Below are 20,796 nucleotides of genomic sequence, written 5' to 3'. Positions count from 1 at the left end.
CATTTCTCTGTGGTTTGTTCATTATTGAATGAATGAAGATCAGATTTCAAATAGACTTGCAAATAGACAGAGACCACTTTAAAAGGTCAATAAATGGTTGAAAAGAATGACTTTTCTTTCTCTTATTGAAGAAAATGTGTATGTACATATATGAACTTTATGTTTTTTATCTGTATCTTTGTATGTATAAAAGGAAAAAAAAAACATATATAGATCTGTGTTATATTACGTTGAAAGTAAAGTCTCATTGCATTTCTGACATGATCACTTTAGGGTTCTTTTTCAGTACTTACAGTAAAATAAACATTAATCTTTAACTCTGCTCTGTAGTACAAATGTCTTGTTTTCATAAGTTTTGAATTAAAATCTTTCGCCGAACCTTAGTCACAATTTATGTTCCTGACACCAGCTTAATGATAACTAAGTTATTTTATTAAACTCTTTGTTATATTTTGAATTAATTGAAAGAAACACAGAGCATCTCAAAATAAATACGGTAACAAAAGAGTTAAACCAGCCATATCTAGCCCAAATATTTTACTTGTTTTGTATTCAAATTGGCCAGACTTCGCCTCTCACACCTACCCTACAATGTCATTCTAAAAATATACAATCACATCATTGAAATCTTGAAGCTATGAGATAATGCATGTTTAATTCAAATTATGTGAATAAATAAGCATTACATTTGACAGAGTAATCTGAATGCTAAAAGGTTAAATTTTAATATTTTTTTCTTTTTTGCAGATTACGATGATATTGGGTCATCCCATAAATAATGCAGTTTTTTAATACTTCTTTTCAAAATTAAGATAAACAAAGTTCTTCTTTAATCTAAAATATACTCTCCTTCATTTTCTACAATGCTCTTCTATCTATCTGGTAGACTTACAAGGCCCCTCTTACAAAATTCACTTGTCTGTGGTGAAAAATACTCCTCCAGTACTGTTCTGACCTTGTTTACAGGATTCATATTTTTTCCGTTCAAATGATTTTGAAGACTGCAGAATAAATGATAATCAGATGGGGCAATGTCCAGCAAATATGGTGGGTGGGGTATCGTTTCCCATTCAAACTACTCCAGTCTTTGGAATGTCATCCTCACTGTATGTGGCCAAGCATTATCCTGATGGAAGAACACCTTTTGTCTTAAAACCAAAAATGTTTATTTTTCTTCTGGTGCTGACTTAAGCTGCTCAAGCTGTTCGCAGTAGATTTCCTTTGTTATTGTTTGGTATGGGTTTAAAAGTTCAAAGTGGACTAAATCTTTCATATCTCACCAAACAGAAAACAACACCTTACATGGAGTGCCAGTGTTTCTTCTTTCCCTCCCTACTGTCTTCGGTACTTGACATTTTTGTAGAGAACCCATTTCTCATCACCAGTCACTACTCAGTCCAAAAAAGTTTCATTCATGAGACATGACAGCAAAGAAGAGCACACACTCACTCTCTATGTGCAATTGGAAAGTTTGTGGGGAACCCATTGACCCAATTTGCTGACTTTTCTGATGGCATGCTGGTGTTGATGAATGGTTGGATGACAAAATCTAAGCTTCTCTTCAACAGTTACAATGGGATTTTGTTCCACCAGGGTTTGTAGGATGTTCTCATCGACCTCTACAGATCTCCCAAGATGAGACTCGTCTTCTAAGCTGTAGTTTCTGACTCAGAATTTCTGGAACCACCGTTGACACTGGCTTACACTTATTGTCCAATCTCCATATACTGCATTAATATTCCTCACACTTTGTGTTGCATTATTGCTTTATTGAACTCATAAAGCAAAATATGCTGAATACACTCCTTTGTCACGTCCATTATAGCTTTGAAAAAATAACTGTTAAAATCGAACTGTACTCTTCAAAACTTGCCCTAAGAATAAGGACAAAGTAAATTACTACCTGCTTTTCTAGCAAGTTGATGCAGGTAGTTTATCCCTTCCCCACTCCAACTTTTAGTTCGTGCAATTGAAAAAACCGTATTGTTTATGGGATGACCCAGTACATATAGATGGAAACAGCTACATGAAGAAGCACTGATTTCTAAATGTGGAAGACACTGATCTCTCTGTGGAAGCAGAAGTGGTGAAAAATGATCTTCATATGTTGTCTCATAGAGGAGACAGCAAAGGATCAAGTTGCTTAGTGATTTGCTGTGCTTAAATGCTTAAAAAGAGATGATCAGCTGAGTAAAATTGAGACCATAAAGGCATCTTGTTTACATCCATTCCCTTGCACACAATTTGTCCCTGTCCAAATCCAATCTCTCCCCAACGACCCATAATCCTAACAACTTCCCTCTATCTCTATCTCCCACTCACTCTTCACACCCTCATGAACCCACAGAATGTGTCCCTGTTGAATCTCTTCCCTAAAATATATCCTCCAAACATCCCCCCACTCTATTTGTATCCACTCACTACATTCCATCCCCTCCATCTCCCACTCTCTTTTTGCAATCTTACAAACTCATCCACCCACTCATCCTATCCAATTCTTGGTTCCAATTCACTTATATACACCTCCCTGTAACTTGTAGAAGTGCTTGGCTTAGTGGTTAGGGTGATTGACTCATGATCATAAGATTGCCATTTTGATTCCTGGACCAGGCAACATATTGGGTTCTTGAGCAAAACACTTCATTTCACATTGCTCCAGTTCACTCAGCTGGCAAATGAGTAATCTTGCGATGGACCAGTATCCCATCCACGTGGGGAATATATACCTCCATGAAACTGGGAAACCAGCAAACTAGTGAAGAACAAATATATAGTGCGGGTGTTTATTTGGCAAGTTAAAAAAAAAACAACCATCCCGAAATATAACAATATCTGCTTCAACACATGATTTCACATCAGGAATTTTGCAAAATAAATTCATAGATATAAATTCATATTGATTTTACTCTTTTAAAATGGGTTTTAATGAGACCCATATCAGATACTGCATGCTGTTTGAATTCAAAAAGGGCTCTTTAGCAATAGAAGTGGCAAGAAATATTCGTTCTGTCCATGGAAATACAGTTTTAAGTGTCTGAACAGTTGAATGATGGCTTGGTCAGTTTCACTCTGGAAAATTCTCTCTGGCAGATTCCCCTCAATCTGAACAACCAAGTTCTGTCAATATTGAGCTTCTGAAAACCATAGTTGAGAAAAATTCAAATCAAACTACATGAGAATTAGCAAATCAGCTTGATTCAAGTCTCATTTAGCTCATAAAACACTTTCATGAACTAGGACAAGTGTCTAAACTTAATCATTGACTCCCTATTCATCTGATTACTTCTCAACTGAACCAAAAAGCTACCTTCTGCATGTTATTGAAGAGTAAACTTGCTACGGAACCTTTCCTGGGTAGAATCATCACAAGTGATGAAAAGTGGGTTCTCTCTAATCATATCCAATGAAAAACGACAATGACTAGCACCCAATAAAAAGGAGTATCCATCTCCAAACCAGGACTATGGTAAAAAAAAGTTATGTTCTGTGTTTGGTAGGATATGATGGGTGTAGTCTATCATGGAATGGTAAACCAGAATAAAATAGTTAATGCAGAGAAGTATTGACAAAATTTTGCAGAAAAAGCATCCATCTTTGGTTAATCATAAAGGGATATTGCAGTTCTATATTTAAGAGACAAGGAATTATGTATATTATTTACATTTGATGGATATTTGCCCTCATCTTGTTTGTTGTTAACACAACATTTCGGCTGATATACCCTCCAGCCTTCATCAGGTGTCTTGGGAAAATTTCGAACCTGGGTTCTCATTCCTAAGGTATTTTTTGATGTTATTATTATTATTATTATTATTATTATTATTATCATCATCATCATTATTCAGGTCACTGCCTGGAATCAAACTCGGAATCTTGAGGTTAGTAACCCATGCTCTTAACCACTACGCCATATGCCCGTGGGCATATGGCGTAAATAATGTAAATAAAGGGATATTGCTTTTACATATTGCAAGACCACATACTATAGAAGTTACTCAGGCAAAGATTATGGAACTAAATATGGAAGTTTTGCTTCACTCTCCTTAGTCTCCTTACCTTGCTCCATCTGACTATCATCTTTTGAGATCATTGCAACATTATTTGGAGGGAAAATAGTTTATTAATTTGAAAGGGGTTAAAAATGATATTGTGTGTTTCTTTGCTTCAAAATATGAATTTTTTACCTGACAGATCAACAATTTCCCAAATAGATGAGATTGTGTTATCAATAATAAAAAGGAACTATTATCTTGATTAAATATATCAATTAAGACCAAAGAAGCATTTATTTCTTTTCCATCTTGAAATGCAACAGAACATTTAATATGTATATATATATATATATATATATATATATATATATATATATATAAAATCATCATCATCATCATCATTTAATGTCCGTTTTCCATGCTGGAATGGGTTGGACAGTTTGTCAGGAGCTGACCAGCTGAAGGGTTGTTCAGGGTCCATGTCTGTTTTAGCATGGTTTCTAGGGTTAGATACCTTTTCTAACGCCAACCACTTTACAGAGTGTACTGGATGCTTTTTACATGGCACCAGCACCTACAAGCCCAAAAGATTAGGGATGCTCGGCTGGAGAGGGTTGCAGGGGACAAACCAGTATGCAATGGCAGCCATACTTTTACTTAGCTTGACGTGTCTTTTCAAGCATAGCAAACCCTTATCATCCCCACTTTGAGTCCCAATGTCTGTAGATCCTTTCTCACCACTTCATCCCACGTCTATATCTATCTGTGTATCTATGTTTGTATGTATATCTGTATGTGTGTGTATACACACACACATTCATGCATTCATAAGTACATAGATTTCATCCATAAAAATCCACTCTCAAAATATTGATCAACCCAAGGATATGTTAGTAGGCCTTTATCCAAGGCATTACGCTATGATATTGAGCCTGGAATCTTGTGATTGTGGATCAAACTTCTTAACTCCACAGCCATGCGTGCATCAGAGTATACAAACACAGTGACGTTGCAGATATTTATATCCAGAAAGAGACACTAATTGAATATGCTCGGTTATCATTAGACAGGCGATCATGTCAGCTGTACTTTGGACATTCTGTTTTGTGTGTGTGTGTGTGTGTGTGTGTGTGCATGCGTGTGCGTGTGTGTGTGTGTGTGTGTGTGTGTGTGTATCTTCAAATAAAGGTTATACAGCCATAATTCATTTGGAGATGTCCAGTTAATTTTCTAGACAATAATGGTTGTTGTATTTGAAACTATAACAGCTGCTCCTCCATAACTACTGAGAAACAAAGCAAGTAGTAGTAGTAGTAGTAGTAGTAGTAGTAGTAGTAGTATAATATGGTGTTTGGAAGATAATGCCTAGCTCGGCAAAATAAATGAGGTCTGCAATTGTTTATGCTATCATTAGCACTCCTGTTGATTAAATAATTGTGACTTCTGAACATAATGAATGTAATGGCTTTGGCCTTGATATACATATGCAAGAAAGCCTTTATAATATCAGGTTATAAAGTTCTTTATGATGTTCTTGTTGACATTTAGCTCCAACTTAATCCATTTCTCTGTTTAACACCACCGCCTGGATCTGGGACAACTCTAGTGAAGTCCAATTTCTTGCAAACATTAGGCCAATCTCTGGTTTGAAGTTAACTTCCTTTCTTTCTCATACCAGTCTCAGAGCTTCGAGAAGAGTCAAGGGTACTGCCCTTCCTTTTCCAACTAAGCCATTCAAAAAATGTTAGTCTTAACGGAGCAGTTGTATGATTAAAGATTTAGCAAGACTTTAAAACCGCTTCACTCAGAATTCTAGCTTAGAACTTCAGCATAAGTATATTTCTAAATAAGACATACACTGCCTTTGTGAACATGGCTCAACCAATCAGATCAGCTAGTGTATAACAAAATGAATTAGGATCTTCCTGTCTGGTCAAAAATTCTAGCTAATAAAATGCTGGTAGATTGAACTCCCGCCAGAACCATCTATAAGTTCACATGGAGCCTTGTTGTTCTGCTCCAGATGGTCTCTCGCTCTCTTATACACCTCCTTACATAATGACCTGAGGTAGTACTCCAAGCTATGTCAGCTTCATGATAAGTCATTCTCTTTTTCTTTCTACTTAATTTGTTCTCAATAAACATAAGCTGTCTTCGTATTACTATTTAACATATAATGCAGTGACAACTTGTACTTATTCCATTCAATATCTTTTATATACTGTTGTATTTATTTAACTATTGTATTTTTGTAAATACAAATATATACGAGGTTACAGAAATTGAATGAGAACTAATACGAATATTAGTGTGGTCAATATGAAAGCAACACACAGTCCACCAAATGTTGTTATTTATCAATAGCTATTTCCCAGCCCTAATCCCACACTAAAAAGGCTTTCCTACCATAACCATCTCATCCTAATGCATATTTAGGATTATAGAGTGTGTGGTGTACAGCCAAGTAATTAAAGGATTTGGTCCATGATAATAAAGGATGTAGGTTCAATTTCTGGACTGGGTGACACATTTGCCTTTGAACAAAGCAACAAAGCATTTCGTTTCACATTGCTTCTCTTTATTCAGCTGTAATGAGAAATGAGTTCTAGCCAGATGCTCTCTCCCTCTCAACTTTCACATTCTGAATATTCTGCTGTGTTAGGGGCATCTATATCTGTTTGCAACTACATAGATATCTAAAACAATTGACAAAAGCATGGTACCTGCTACCAAGCTATATTCACTCATGAGTAACAGTAGAACATTTACTTTACTTTTTTTCTTTTGAGACGGTAGGGTTTGATGTGAGTGAAATGTTACTAATGTTCCTTACAAATCAAATGACTGCCTACAGGTATCACCATCTTGATTTTAACAAGTCATTAAATGAAATTCAATATGTTATACAAGAATATATTTATAAAATAACAATAATATATAATTACTTTTATTATTTTTTTCTATGGTGAATCCTTTATCTTTTCTTTTATTTTTAACTTGTTTCAGTCATTTGACACCATACTGGGGCCCCACATTAAAGGGTTTTGTTGAACAAATCAACTCTGGTACTTGTTCTTTCAGTCATTTTGCCAAAATGCTAATTTATGTAAGCAAACCATTGGTTTTCAAGCAATAATGGGAGACAAACACATAGACAGACAGACAGATAGATACACACACACACACACACACACACACACATGCACACGCACTCGCACATACACACACACACACAGAGGCTTCTTTCAGTTTTCATCTGCCAAATCCACACCTCAGGCTTTGGTTAGCCAAAAGCTATAGTAGAAGATTCTACTATAGGAGATTCACAGTGGGACTGAACCCCAAACCACATGGCTGGGAAGCAAGCCTCTCAACCACACAGCCATGCCTGCAACTATACTAATTCGTTTGTAAAATATATTTTTTAAAAGTTTTATACAAATGCACTTTAACTTGTGGAACATTAGATTTTTCACAGAACCCTGGACTTGGGAACCATTTTGAGATTTGCTGTTTATCAACCCTGCTGCTCCCACACCAAGGCATCCCGGCTACCGGTGTCCAGAGATGAGATGTTTATTCAGACGAAATAAATTATCATTGTTATTTGTTCAGAGAGATCTTGTCCTCACTTTTTACTTCCATGAACTATGTATGGAATTGTGACGCCCCCAGCAAGTGCAAATCACATTTTCCTACAGATACGAGGAGTTTTCATCAGGGTGACTCAAACGAATAGGTATGTGCTCTGAGTGCTCAAATGTCATTAAAATTCAGGTTTGAACTGTAGTTGAAAGTGTGATTTTGCGACTGTTCTTTCCAAAGCAGCTAGAAGTGGCTTCCCCTTGAGTTGGTAGGTATAGATTAAAGTTGAAAAGAAAAGGCCAACAGTTGCCAAGACTTGACAAGGACATTTAATTTAGCTATATAATAAAAGGTATAAATAATCTCTGTCAGCTGTTTCTAGGTTATCCCAGCTCTTGGAGAATTGTGTTGAGGGAAGATTCCACTGAAGAGTAATCCATCATTGGAGAGAGGGAGGTTAAACACATGTAACAGTGGAAGAAAGGTCCTCATCTGTGATAGTTGTTGTAGTTCATTATGTCTAGAAGGGGATGAGAAATCCAATGAGATCCAGTTAAAACGGGTATTCATTAGGTAAATCCATGATCAGAGAGAATGGTTTCATAGTAATCTATGGCGAGGGAAAATGGATGGTAGCAGTTCCAAACTTGGATAAATACTGAAAGGAAGAATAAGTATAGTACACTCAAGTGGGAGGAAGATAGACAGATAGGAGTATTGTATTAGATATATACTAATCAGTATAGCAAGGGATATTCTTGTCCAGAAAGGCTAGGGGTTGCGAGTGTAAAGACAAATAGATAAGGGATAAATAAAGCTGACGTCAGACCTACAAGTTGGGTAGCATTGGGAGGTGGGTAGTGGAGGTAATAAAGCAGTTGTAAAAAGATAATAGCCTTCCCATGTAGTAGGTGATCAATTTTACTTGATGGAAAGGGAGACTTGTGGTTAGCTTAGTTGTATTAGTGCTAGAAATAGATACCGTACTAGCAAACAAAAGATTTAAGATTTAAAACTTAAAATAAGATTAAAAATTAATATTATAAATACAAAAAATAAAAATAAAGTTAAAATTTAAATTTAAGATTTCAATATCTGTAGTGTTAATGATTCCTATTGAAAATAAAGGGATTAAATTATATAAAATAGCAAGTCCAAAGTTAATCAAGGGAAAATATAGATATATATATATAAATAATGAAATGGAAAGAGCAGGGACATTTAATCACAGAGTAGAGTATAGAAAGATGGAATGATTGTGTAGGAATCAGTAAATCCTAATTTTGCTCAGAGCAGTGAGCAAGTAAACCTAGTGGTATTCTAATAAATATGAGGGTCGGAAGTAGAACTGCTGTGGAAGTACCAAATAGGTAGTATGCCTAAGCTAGATGTCAGTGATAATCCAAAGTGTTAGTTTTTTTCATACTTAGACCTGTGTTATATGTTTAACTTATCTCTCTCCAATGACAGAATACCCAGCATATGGAATCTCCACTCGAAACAATATTCCAATAGCTGGGATATCTTAGAAACAGCTGCCAGAGACTATCTAAACCTTATATTATATAACTAAATTAAATGTTCTTATTATATAGCTAAATTGAATGTCCTTGTCAAGCCTTGCCAGATTGTTTACCTTTTCTTTTCTACTTTTATATATATTTACATATCAAAATTGAGAATTATGGAAATGTTATTTACAGAGTTTTTGAGCAACAAAACAGGAAAATGAAAAATTTTTGGTATTATTTATTCTCTGTTATACGTGCTTCCTGTTTTTGTTATTCAACAATTCTGCAAATAATATTTCCATAATTCTCAATTTTTAAATGTGCTTTGGTTTATTAACAACACTAACTATGGATACATATTGATTGTGATAATGGAATAAGCAGATGTTCTTCAAGAGGAAACAGTTGGGATTTACCCTAACTATCTATATAAGATTATATTAAAACAGTAGGGTAAAAAATTGGATATTAATTAATATCAATTTAATACCAGGGAACAAGCACATTAAAAGAATCAAGGAGATTCAGAAAAAATATCTGAGATCTCAAAGGATTATTGTATATGTATATATAAAAAGGAGACCACTAGGTGGACTGTTAATGTGCTAGAAGAAGATCACATGTAATGCATCTACTAAGACCGAATTGTTCTCAAAGAAAATTTAGCAGAAACGTATATGGGCAAGACAAATGAAAATTACACAAATACATACAAAGTTAGTAGATGCATTACATGTGATCTTCTTCTAGCACATTAACAGTCCACCTAATGGTCTCCTTTTTATATATACACATATAAGATTATATATATATATATATATATATATATATATATATATATATATATGTACTGAGAATGACATTACCTGCTTCTAGTGGCAAGGCTCTAGTTCGAGAGTTGTGAGGAATTATCCCTTTAGGTCCATTCTAACCCAGGATGGTAGTACTTGTCAAGGTCCCATCTATGAGTTAAATAGATTTCCCAGCAGTTGAGGAGGCTCCAATTATGTTTGACAAAGTTATGAGGAGTGCAGCTCTTGTAGAAGAAAGATACTCTGACATATAATTTGCAAAGTAGTACCAATTATCTTGCAATGCTTGTCACTGGCACCTATTATTGTGACTGCAAGCTTTTGTCACTAAAATCCCAATGACATGCAGATGTCTCACTACTCATTTTATTTCTTGGTCCATTTTGAATGAAGATTAATCAAAACAACCAATGTATATATGTATGTATGCAGGAGTGGCTGTGTGGTAAGTAGCTTGCTTACCAACCACATGGTTTCGGGTTCAGTCCCACTGCGTGGCACCTTGGGCAAGTGTCTTCTACTATGGCCTCAGGCCAACCAAAGCCTTGTGAGTGGATTTGGTAGACGGAAACTGAAAGAAGCCCGTCATATATATATATATATATATATATATATATATATATATATATATATATATGTATATGTTTGTGTGTCTGTGTTTGTTCCCCCTCCACACAACATCACTTGACAGCCGATGCTGGTGTGTTTACGTCTCCGTCACTTAGTGGTTCGGCAAGAGAAGCTGATAAAATAAGTACTAGGCTTACAAAGAATAAGTCCTGGGGTTGATTTGATCGACTAAAGGCAGTGCTCCAGCATGGCCTCAGTCAAATGACTGAAACAAATGAAAGAATAAAACAATAAAAGAAAAGAATATATATATATGTATGTATGTATATATATCTATATATATATATATATATATATATATATATATACATATATACATATATATATATATATATATATATATATATATATATATATGTATGTATATATATGTATATATATGTATGTATATGGTGAGAATGGATGAGGATAGCTGCGGGAAAAAGTGCCACACCCTAACAGTTGAGGGAACTCGTGGAAGAGGTAGGCCCAGGAAGACCTGGGCTGAGGTGGTGAGGCAAGACCTTCATACATTGGGCCTCACCGAGGCGATGACTACTGACCGAGACCTTTGGAAATGTGCTGTGCGTGAGAAGACCCGGCAAGCCAAGTAAGATCGTTGCCAGTGCCCCTGGACTGGCTCTTGTGCCGGTGGCACATGAGATGCACCATTTGAGCGTGGCCATTGCCAGTACCGCCTGACTGGCTCCCGTAGGATTTTCGAGTGAGATCGTTGCCAGTGCCCCTGGACTGGCTTGTGCGGGTGGCACATAAAAGACACCATTTCGAGCGTGGCCGTTTTCGTGCGGGTGACACGTAAAAGCACCCACTACACTCTCTGAGTGGTTGGCGTTAGGAAGGGCATCCAGCTGTAGAAACTCTGCCAAATTAGATTGGAGCCTGGTGTTGCCATCCGGTTTCACCAGTCCTCAGTCAAATCGTCCAACCCATGCTAGCATGGAAAGCGGACGTTAAACGATGATGATGATGATGATGATGATGATATATATATATATATATATATATATATATATATATATATATATATATATATGTATGTATATATAGATGTAGGAGACCAAAGTGTACGTACGCCACTATATGTTTTTATATATAAAAAATACAAAATGGGACAAGAACGCAAAACATCCAGACAGTTAGGTGATACAAAAAGGGACAACAAAACATCCAGACAGACGATACAAAGAAAACAAGGACGGGTCATTCGGAGTTTTCTTTCCTCAGTTGAATTCCAGATTTTCTTTGCAGTTTCAGCTGGTTATACTATAATAGATTAATAGATTATTTTTAGCTTTATCTTTTATATTTGACTTGTTTCAGTCATTAGACAGACCATGGCCATGCTGGGGCATCGCTTTAAAGAATTTTTAGTTGAATGAATCGACTCCAGATCTTATCTTTTAAGCTTGGTACTTTTATTGGTTTCATTTGCCAAACTGCTAAATTTATGGAGATGTAAACACACCAACACTGGTTGTCAAGTGTTAATGGGGGGGGGGGGGACAAACACAGGTACAAAGACACACACACACACATGACAGGCTTCTTTCAGTTTCTGTTGGGCAAGTGTCTTCTACTATGGCCTCAGGCCAACCAAATCCAATCACAAGCTTTTTGGGTGGCCCAAGGCTATAGTAGTAGACACTTGCCTGAGATGCCACACAATGGGACTGAACCCAAAACCATGTGCTTGGGAAGCAAACTTCATACCCAACAGCTATGCCTACTTGTTGAAAATGATTTACTAAAAAAAGCAAGAAAGAAAGTCAATAAAGTAATTAAGAAATAAAAGATAAATAAAAAAAATAATCAGATTTTTCCTCCCTTGTGTCATCAGATCAACGAACTCTGGTGACTTCCTTGACAAGTGTTATGTGCTTGTTGTGGAATTTTCATCAGCCATCTCAACCACTTAAACAGACTTGGTGATAGTGATACTTGTTAATATGACATCTGGATTAAGTCCCTGGTTAATCTGAGAGTTGATGATGTAGGCACATTTGTAGGTATGAAAGCCTCAAATAAACTCTCTAACATTGTAGCCATGTCAACAATTTAAGGAGGCTTAGTGACACTTGTTAATATAGCATCTGGATTAAGTCCCTGGTTAATCTTAAAGTTGATGATGTTGGCATATTTGTGGGTACAAGTGCATCTGGTTAAATACACAGGATATTGGAATAGATGACTACACTGGAAATTAATAACATAAGTTGGGGCGGAAAAACAATTCATTACAATTCTGGTCATGTCACTAGTATATATATTGAGTTGAGGAATAATTCATAAATGTTTTGTTTTTTTTTTCAAATTTAAAAATGCATGCAGAAATAAAAAAAACATTGGCAAAATGTTTTATGTTATTTGAAAGAGAATTTTTTGCTCTACAAGAAGATAGTGTGTTTTGATTTTTTAATTCTATTGATTTTTGTGTATTTCCAGATCATTAAAATGGAATATCAAGTGGACAGAGCACCCATGACTTCAGGAAACATTTTTTCACACTCAGAATTACTGAAGCATGGAATAAACTGCCCACATCAGTTGTTAGCTGTTGAGACACTACATTCTTCAAAACTTCCATGCTTCCCAAACTTTGCCACCTGATGTGCTCCAGCTTTTTTTCTTTCTTTTTTCCTTAAGCATCCAACTTCCTGTGCATTATTCTATGTACTTGTGGTTGTCTTTTCTGATGAGTTGTAGTGCACCTAAGCACTGCATGCAATAAGTTAATTATTATTGTTATTAGTTCTTTGCACCTAGATTGCTGTTCATACTTGGTCATATTGTGTTGAATGACAAATGTATATGTAGTAGCAAAGAAAATGTTGCTGATACAATGAAATAAGCTGCTTGTTGAAAAAGTCTTGACAGACCAGAACACAGTGTGAAGCCCTCATATTTTTGAACTGTTTTAGCGAAAGGGTTTTTATTCTTTTACTTGTTTCAGTCATTTGATTATGGCCATGCTGGAGCACTTAAAGGGTTTTAGTAGGAGAAATCGACCCAAGGACCTATTCTTTGTAAGCCTAATACTTATTTTATCAGTCTATTTTGCCAAACCACTAAGTTACAGGGACGTAAACATACTAACAGCGGTTGTCAAGCAATAGTGGGTGGACAAACACGGATGTAAAGACACCCACACATAAATATATACACGAATATATACATACAAATCATCATATGTAGAAAAATTTTAAAAAAATATATATATCATCATCATCATCATCCAATGTTTTAAATCCGGGTTTTGTCCCCGTTAATGGGGGTGGCACGGTCTACCTCAGTGCCATAGCAACTGAGGTAGGCAGGTGCAGCCCACCCCAACCTTTGGCCTGGCTGGCTGGCTGGTGCCCATTCTCCTTTGCTATCATGAGGCATTTTTGGAGATAGATTTTCTACAAGGAGCATGCCCTTGCCTACCCCCAACCCCAGTTTCTAGACATGAGTGGTCCCGAGACCAAGGCCTGTACCACGATTTTTAAGAAATGTAGAAAACTAGCTCTGGAAGGCAAGAACACAACTCCCTGAGACCCCTTTCAGAGCCCCACTATATATACAATGGGCTTCTTTCAGTTTCCATCTACTCACAAGGCATGGGTTAGCCTGAGACTATAGCAGAAGGTGCCACACAGTGGGACTGAACTCAGAACCATGGGGTTGTGAAGGAAGCTTCTTATCACACAGCCATGTCTGCATCTGGGGAGAAAAGGGTAGTATCTATGACAATCTTTTTTTTTTTTTCAGAGAATCTGAGACTGATGAGAAGAAATTTTCATCAAACACCGGAGACTTGGCTTGAATACTTGCAACAAAGTAAGCTTCATTAAAATACCATGTGGTCTTAATAAACATGGTGACTGATTAAGTTTTAACATCCGGGTAGGCCGTGGCAGAATTTGAAATCAGAGCACATAGAGCAAAAACAAATACAGCAAGACATCTCATCCAGCATTTTAACAATTTTACCAATCCACTACTAGGATTGGTACTTTATTTGTGCATCCCAAAAAGATGAAAAGCAAAGTTGATTGAAAAAGGATGAAAAGCAACAGATTGAAATCAAGAATGTAAAAATCAGAACAAATGCCTAAAGGTTGTTGGCCAGTCTTTTATTGAGTTTCTTATAAGTTATCTTTTTTTTTTTTTTTTTTTTTTTTTTTGGTAGTCACAGACAAATTTACAATACCTACCTGAATTTTCATATTTGTTTTAACCTTTTGCTTGTTTCAGTCATTGGACTGCGACCATGCTGGGGAACTGCCTTGAAGCATTTAATTGAATGATCTGACCCCAGTATTTATTTTAAAACTTGGAATGTATTCTATCAGTCTTTTTTGCTGAACCACTTCATTACAAGAACATAAACAAACCAGCACCAATTGTCAAGTGGTGGTGGTGGAGTGGGGGACAATAAAACATAAACACAAGTACATGCATATATAAATATAAACTCTATAGATACACACACACACACACGCATACACATACATATGTATATATATAAATACAGTGTACATTTAAACACATAAGAGGTATCCATCATAGGATTCCCTCACGCTAGAAAGAACAGCTAAGTCCAAACCACTATTAGGGATAAAATTTCGAAAGGAATGAAAAATAAAAACATTTACCATTTAGTTTCCTGGACCAATGGTTTCTGATTTTATTTTAGCAAATAAAATAATTTGCTAGTGAAATCTTCATCAGCAGGTACACCAAGCTTAAACATATATACACGAAGCAATCAAGTATATGCCCCATGCTTATACATTCTAATTTTTCAAATCTACCATGCAAGCACAGCTCCTCGTCGGCAGTAAATAAAATGCCAGCATTAAAATTCGAAAATTATCCAAAAAATTTTCAATAATTAATAATATCGAAGGGAAATAGAAATATTAGAAATTTCCACCACCAGTGGCCTAGTGTGTAAAAGTTTAGTCCAAAGAATATATATTATTCATATAAATACAGTGTACATTTTAAACACATAAGAGGTATCCATCATAGGATTCCCTCACGCTAGAAAGAACAGCTAAGTTCCAAACCACTATTAGGGATAAAATTTTCCCTTCGATACTATTAATTATATGTATATAATTTTCTCATAACCCATTAGTTGTCCCAGCATCCCAGAGCTGTAATAGAAGACACTTGCACAAAGTAGAACTGAATCCAAAACCATGTAATTGTATGAAATGAGCTTCTTTTCCACAAAGCTATGCCTGCACTTATTGCATGCAAAGCATTTTATCTTATGTTCTACAGTTCTGCCTATCCATCATCCTTTATTTTATTAAGAGATCAACTGATTATGAAATATAATGGCATGGCCGCATGGCCACAGTTCAATAACTGAAACCAGCAAAACATTAGAAGAATGAAAGAATAACCCTAGACTAAATTACTGTAATTTTGAGTCTCTTTAAAGCCTACTAGGGCCTAGTACATGCAGGCCATATGTGCTTTGATTTAGGCAAAAACAGCTTCTAAACTTACTGTTATGTACAGAGAATGTGGTGATGTGATTGATAAAATACAAGCCAGGGGTAGTTATACATAGAAAAATATAGAAATGATGTATTATTTTGTATACATAAAAACATACTTTGTTTTGTTAGGAAAATTGATATAGCTTTAAAAAAAAAGCAAATTTGTAAATGTTTGTTGACAAAAAAGAAAGAAAATTGAAATAGAGATTGGCCATATCATAACAGGTCAGTAAAGTTTTAGATAAGATGTGTAAAAGTCACAGCTGCTGTGCAATGAAATGAAATAAAACATTTCTAAATTATGTTTGAAGTGCATAAATTACTAATCTGTTTATAAATACAATAAAAGCTTCATAGAGAACAAAAGAATATGAAATTCTCCAAGTTTAATGGTGACAGTCACAAATGAATTCCTTGTAGCCATCTCAATTACTTTAATAAACATGGTGACAATTGTTAATATAGCGTCTGAATTAAGCTCCTGATGAATCTCAAAATTTATGTTGTAGACACATTAGTGTGCATGAAAGTGATAAATAAATCCCTTGACATTGCAGCCATCTCAACAAATTTAGGGACATAGCAACACTTGTTAATATAGCATCTGGATTAAGTACCTGGTTAATCTTAAAAGTTGATAACATTGGCACATTTATGGGCACCAGCACGTCTGGCTAAATAAACAGGATGTTGTCCCCAGATAATTATGCTGGGAAGTGATTACATACATGGGCATCATCATCATCATCATCATCGTTTAACGTCCGCCTTCCATGCTAGCATGGGTTGGACGATTTGACTGAGGACTGGTGAAACCAGATGGCTACACCAGGCTCCAATCTGATTTGGCAGAGTTTCTACAGCTGGATGTCCTTCCTAACACCAACCACTCAGAGAGTGTAGTGGGTGCTATTACATGCCACGAAAGCCAGTCAGGCGGTACTGGCAATGGCCACGCTCAAAATGGTGTATTTTATGTGCCACCCGCACAATGGCAAATGAAATCATTATAATTCTATGGATTTATGTTCATGTCACAGATATATAACTCCTATAACACAAGATATTTACTACATTAATTCCTGGTATTTAGATTACTGTGCATAAAAAGAATAATTCATACTTGGTTTTGTTGCAGTGAATGACAAATGTAATTGCAGAAGCAAGGAAAAATCCAGTGGTAGAATGAAACATGCTACTTGTTGAAAAAGTTTTGACAGATCAGAATATAGTGTGAAGTGCTCATATCAACATGCATCACATCAGGGTCTGGTGAGCTCATGACAGTCCTTGAGTATTACTCCAGGAGAGCCACAGCACTGCTAAATGGAAGTATGTTTGTGAAATTGGTGATGATGAGTTAGAGTAACAATATTTACTACATTTGTTTTTGGCCTGAGTTCATGGTATTCTTTGTAGGATGGATCTGAGTCACCTGGTAAAAGCTGTATCTGATTTTGTACATCATAGCTAGTCAGTTATCCATCTCTGCTTTCTGCTTTGAGATGATTATCAATACTGCCTGAAGGGGAGCAATCCTGGTGGTCTCTGCTAGTTGTTGTGACTATGTCTTCTATGAAACAACACAGCTAGCACAAAACAACTCTCTCATTTACTGCAGCCAATCCCACGACTTTGTTGCCAACTCCATAACTTCAACAAACTAGCAACACTTGTTAATATAACATCTAATCTAAGCTTCTGATTGTTCTGAAATGTGATAACATAAGCAGATCTGGATGATGCCAATATGTCCAGGGTATGGCACAGTTGTTAACAAAATGGGTGTATTAGCTGATTGGTTCAAAGAATGATGATGTAGTGAAGTTTATTGATAGCCATGTGTCTGCAGATAATAGAGTAGACAGTTGAACAGGTACCAATGGATTGTCCCAGAATATAATGATACAGAGTAGCATTGTGGCAAACCAGCCTGTGGATAAACCATCAACAAAATCAATTTATAAATCTGTGGATTTACATTCATATATCACTGAAACAACGTTAATATAACATGTAATTTTTGCTGTTATCATCATGATCATCATCATCATCATCATCACTTAATGTCTGTTTTCCATGCTGGCCAGTGTTAGTTTGACAGGATTTGATGAGCTTTGGCTAGGTGCCCTTCCTAATGCCAACCATTTAATAGTGTGGACTGGGTTTAGTTTTTTTGTCTTTTTTTTTTTTTTCATTTTGTAATACTTGCATTAGTGAAGTTGTCTAGTAATTTGCAAGGCAAAATTGTCAAATAACTTGCAAGAGAAAAGGTTGCCAAGTAACTTGCAAAGTAAAAAGCCACTAAGTAACTTGCAAGACAAAAGACCACTAAGTAATATGCAAGTTTGCTTATTTCTAACATATTGTTTCAGTTTTTAATGAAAATTAGTGTTGAAGTAGCAATTTATCAAGAAAAACAAAAGTAGTATAACATTACTTTTGGTTCCCAGTTGTAACTACTTCTCTTATATTGGTCATACATATGGGAAAAATCATGTATATAACAAGCTGTGTAAATTTGCTCCCTTCCCTGCATTCCTTCTAGCAAATAATCAGTCACAATTTAATGACAAGATTAACTTCATTAATCTCTCTTTTATCATCTTACTCTCAGAAAGCAATGAGGACTGGCCCTTTTCCTTGGTATAACAACAATAATTGTTATGAATTTTAACAGACACGATACCTCACATTTTTCAGGTGGTTTGTTGTTGGTTTTAGTCGAATCCAGGACTCATTTTATTGACCCTCAGAAGGATCAAAGACAAAGGTCAACCCCAGCCCCAGCCATGTCAGATGGGAAGGTATCTTGTGGAGATGGAGACTGACTGAGACTCTAATCAAGGGGTCGCCCAGCAGGACCCTGGAATACACAGATGGTGAATGAAGCAATACACTGCAACAGTGCATGCCCCCCCCCCCCCGGACCTAACCTGACCTTCAATATAATTAAAAACAGAGTAGTAATCTATCTCAAGAAATTAGTGATTTGAGCTCATAACAAAAATGGTCAGAACTAAATACAAAAGCATTTAGTCTACCTCTCTGTTGATCCTGCAATTTACCACTACTAATGATGTACACCTGGCACTCCATCAGTTACGACAACAAGGATTCTAGTTGAGCTAATTAACAAAACAGCCTTCTCAGGAAATTAACAGGCCAGTGGCTGAGCACACCACAGACACATGTACCCTTAACATAGTTCTCAGGGAGATTCAGCATGACTCAGAATGTGACAAGGTTGGCCCTTTGAAATACAGGTACTACTCATTTTTGCCAGCTGAGTGGACTGGAGCAACATGAAATAATGTGTCTTGCTCAAGGACACAATGTCTTCACCAGGAATTGAACTTACAACCTCATGATCAGGATCTGAATACTCTAACCACTAAGCCACTAATGTACAGCTAAACATCTGTAAATTAAAATTTTGCACAACCATTAACAATGTAAAACAGAAAATTAAACAATCAACTAATACAAAAAATGCATTGTAATTACTTTATATGGATGATATAATTAACTTGATATACATCATTACAATACCAATCCTTGACCATAATAGCAATGGCTACTATTATTATTATTTGCCCTGTTTAATGCAGCAACTTTTCTGGGGAATGTAACAAAGTATCAGTTGTCTACAAACAGTGGACTAAAGTAACACTTTTCATTTGGATTTGGAGTCACAGAGGCGAGACATCTTGTCCTGCACCAAAACAAGATAACAAAGAAACTACACACACACACCCACAACAAACACAGACACTCAGACAACTCCTGCAGCACCACAATCATCCAGTAAAGCACCACAAACACCAAAAACTCCACTGCAGACAGAAAAAAAATCCCAAAAGGAAACTCACACCACAAACGCAACAAGAACAGCAAAAAACAATGATGCAGGCTGCCAACTTTGTGTTAATAAGGCGGAGAGGTTGGCAACAAAGAACTGATGGCTCTCTTATTACCAAGGGAGGACATTGAAAAAGGTGGCAGGGAAATTGTCTTGGACTAGCACATGCAATGTGCCAAAGCACTTAATGATGGTGAGGATGGATTTGAACACTTTCCAAACAATTAGGGATGCCTTTCCACATGATGTAGGGATACCTCAAATGCCAATGCAAGGCTTCTACAAGGGTTCTCAAAGGAGCCCAACGAAGAAATGGAGGTGGGACCACCTGATCTCCAATGGCACCAGGAGGGTAAATAGCACCCCCTCATCTTTCTTTCCTTTCTTTTAGGCCAATATGGCAGTGCTAAGAGTAGGTTGCTTAAATGAACATGGCCTGGGGTCGTTCTGAAAGCAAGTTGGCTTGTTCAATGACCTCAGGTGGCTGAATTGGGATGTAATAGCCATCAGTGAAACCAGGATTGCGAACACATGCACATTAGCACCCATCTTTGGTGATTTTGAGATCTTTGCATCCATGTAGGCTGGATGGAATGAGAAGCAGAGGGGTACTTACCTGAGGTGCCTTTGGTGTTAGGGGGTCCAAAAGTGTGTGAGGTTTCTTTGGTCACCTCTTGGTGGAACTCCCCTCTATTGGGGAAGTTACATAGTTGTTTTAATCTCTTTGTTAATTGTTTTTTTTTTTGCTCTTTACACGCTTAACCCCACTCTCCCTCATCTGTATGTTGTCCTTTGTTTTGTGTTTGGCCCTGGTGGCCAATAAAAAAAGTAATGTTATTATTATTATTATTATTATTATTATTATTATTATACTTTTGTGAACAATAAAGAGCATTTATTCAATGA

At 36.3% G+C, this 20,796-nt stretch overlaps 1 protein-coding gene across 1 annotated transcript in view; it reads right to left on the bottom strand.

Annotated features, from left to right (window-relative positions):
* Positions 1–6,971: 6,971 nt before the first annotated feature.
* The window catches only part of LOC106870843 (ADP-ribosylation factor 5), a 56,862-nt gene continuing 43,037 nt past the window's right edge, over positions 6,972–20,796 (bottom strand). Inside the window, exon 6 of the transcript XR_016243665.1 lies at positions 6,972–8,235. The gene's annotated coding sequence lies outside the window, so the exon portion shown is untranslated. The remainder of the gene's footprint in view (positions 8,236–20,796) is intronic.

This window comes from Octopus bimaculoides, chromosome 11 (genome assembly GCF_046866305.1).
Source record: "Octopus bimaculoides isolate indiv1 chromosome 11, ASM4686630v1, whole genome shotgun sequence".
Classification (NCBI taxonomy): domain Eukaryota; kingdom Metazoa; phylum Mollusca; class Cephalopoda; order Octopoda; family Octopodidae; genus Octopus; species Octopus bimaculoides.
This window is presented reverse-complemented; position numbering and strand designations above follow the sequence as displayed.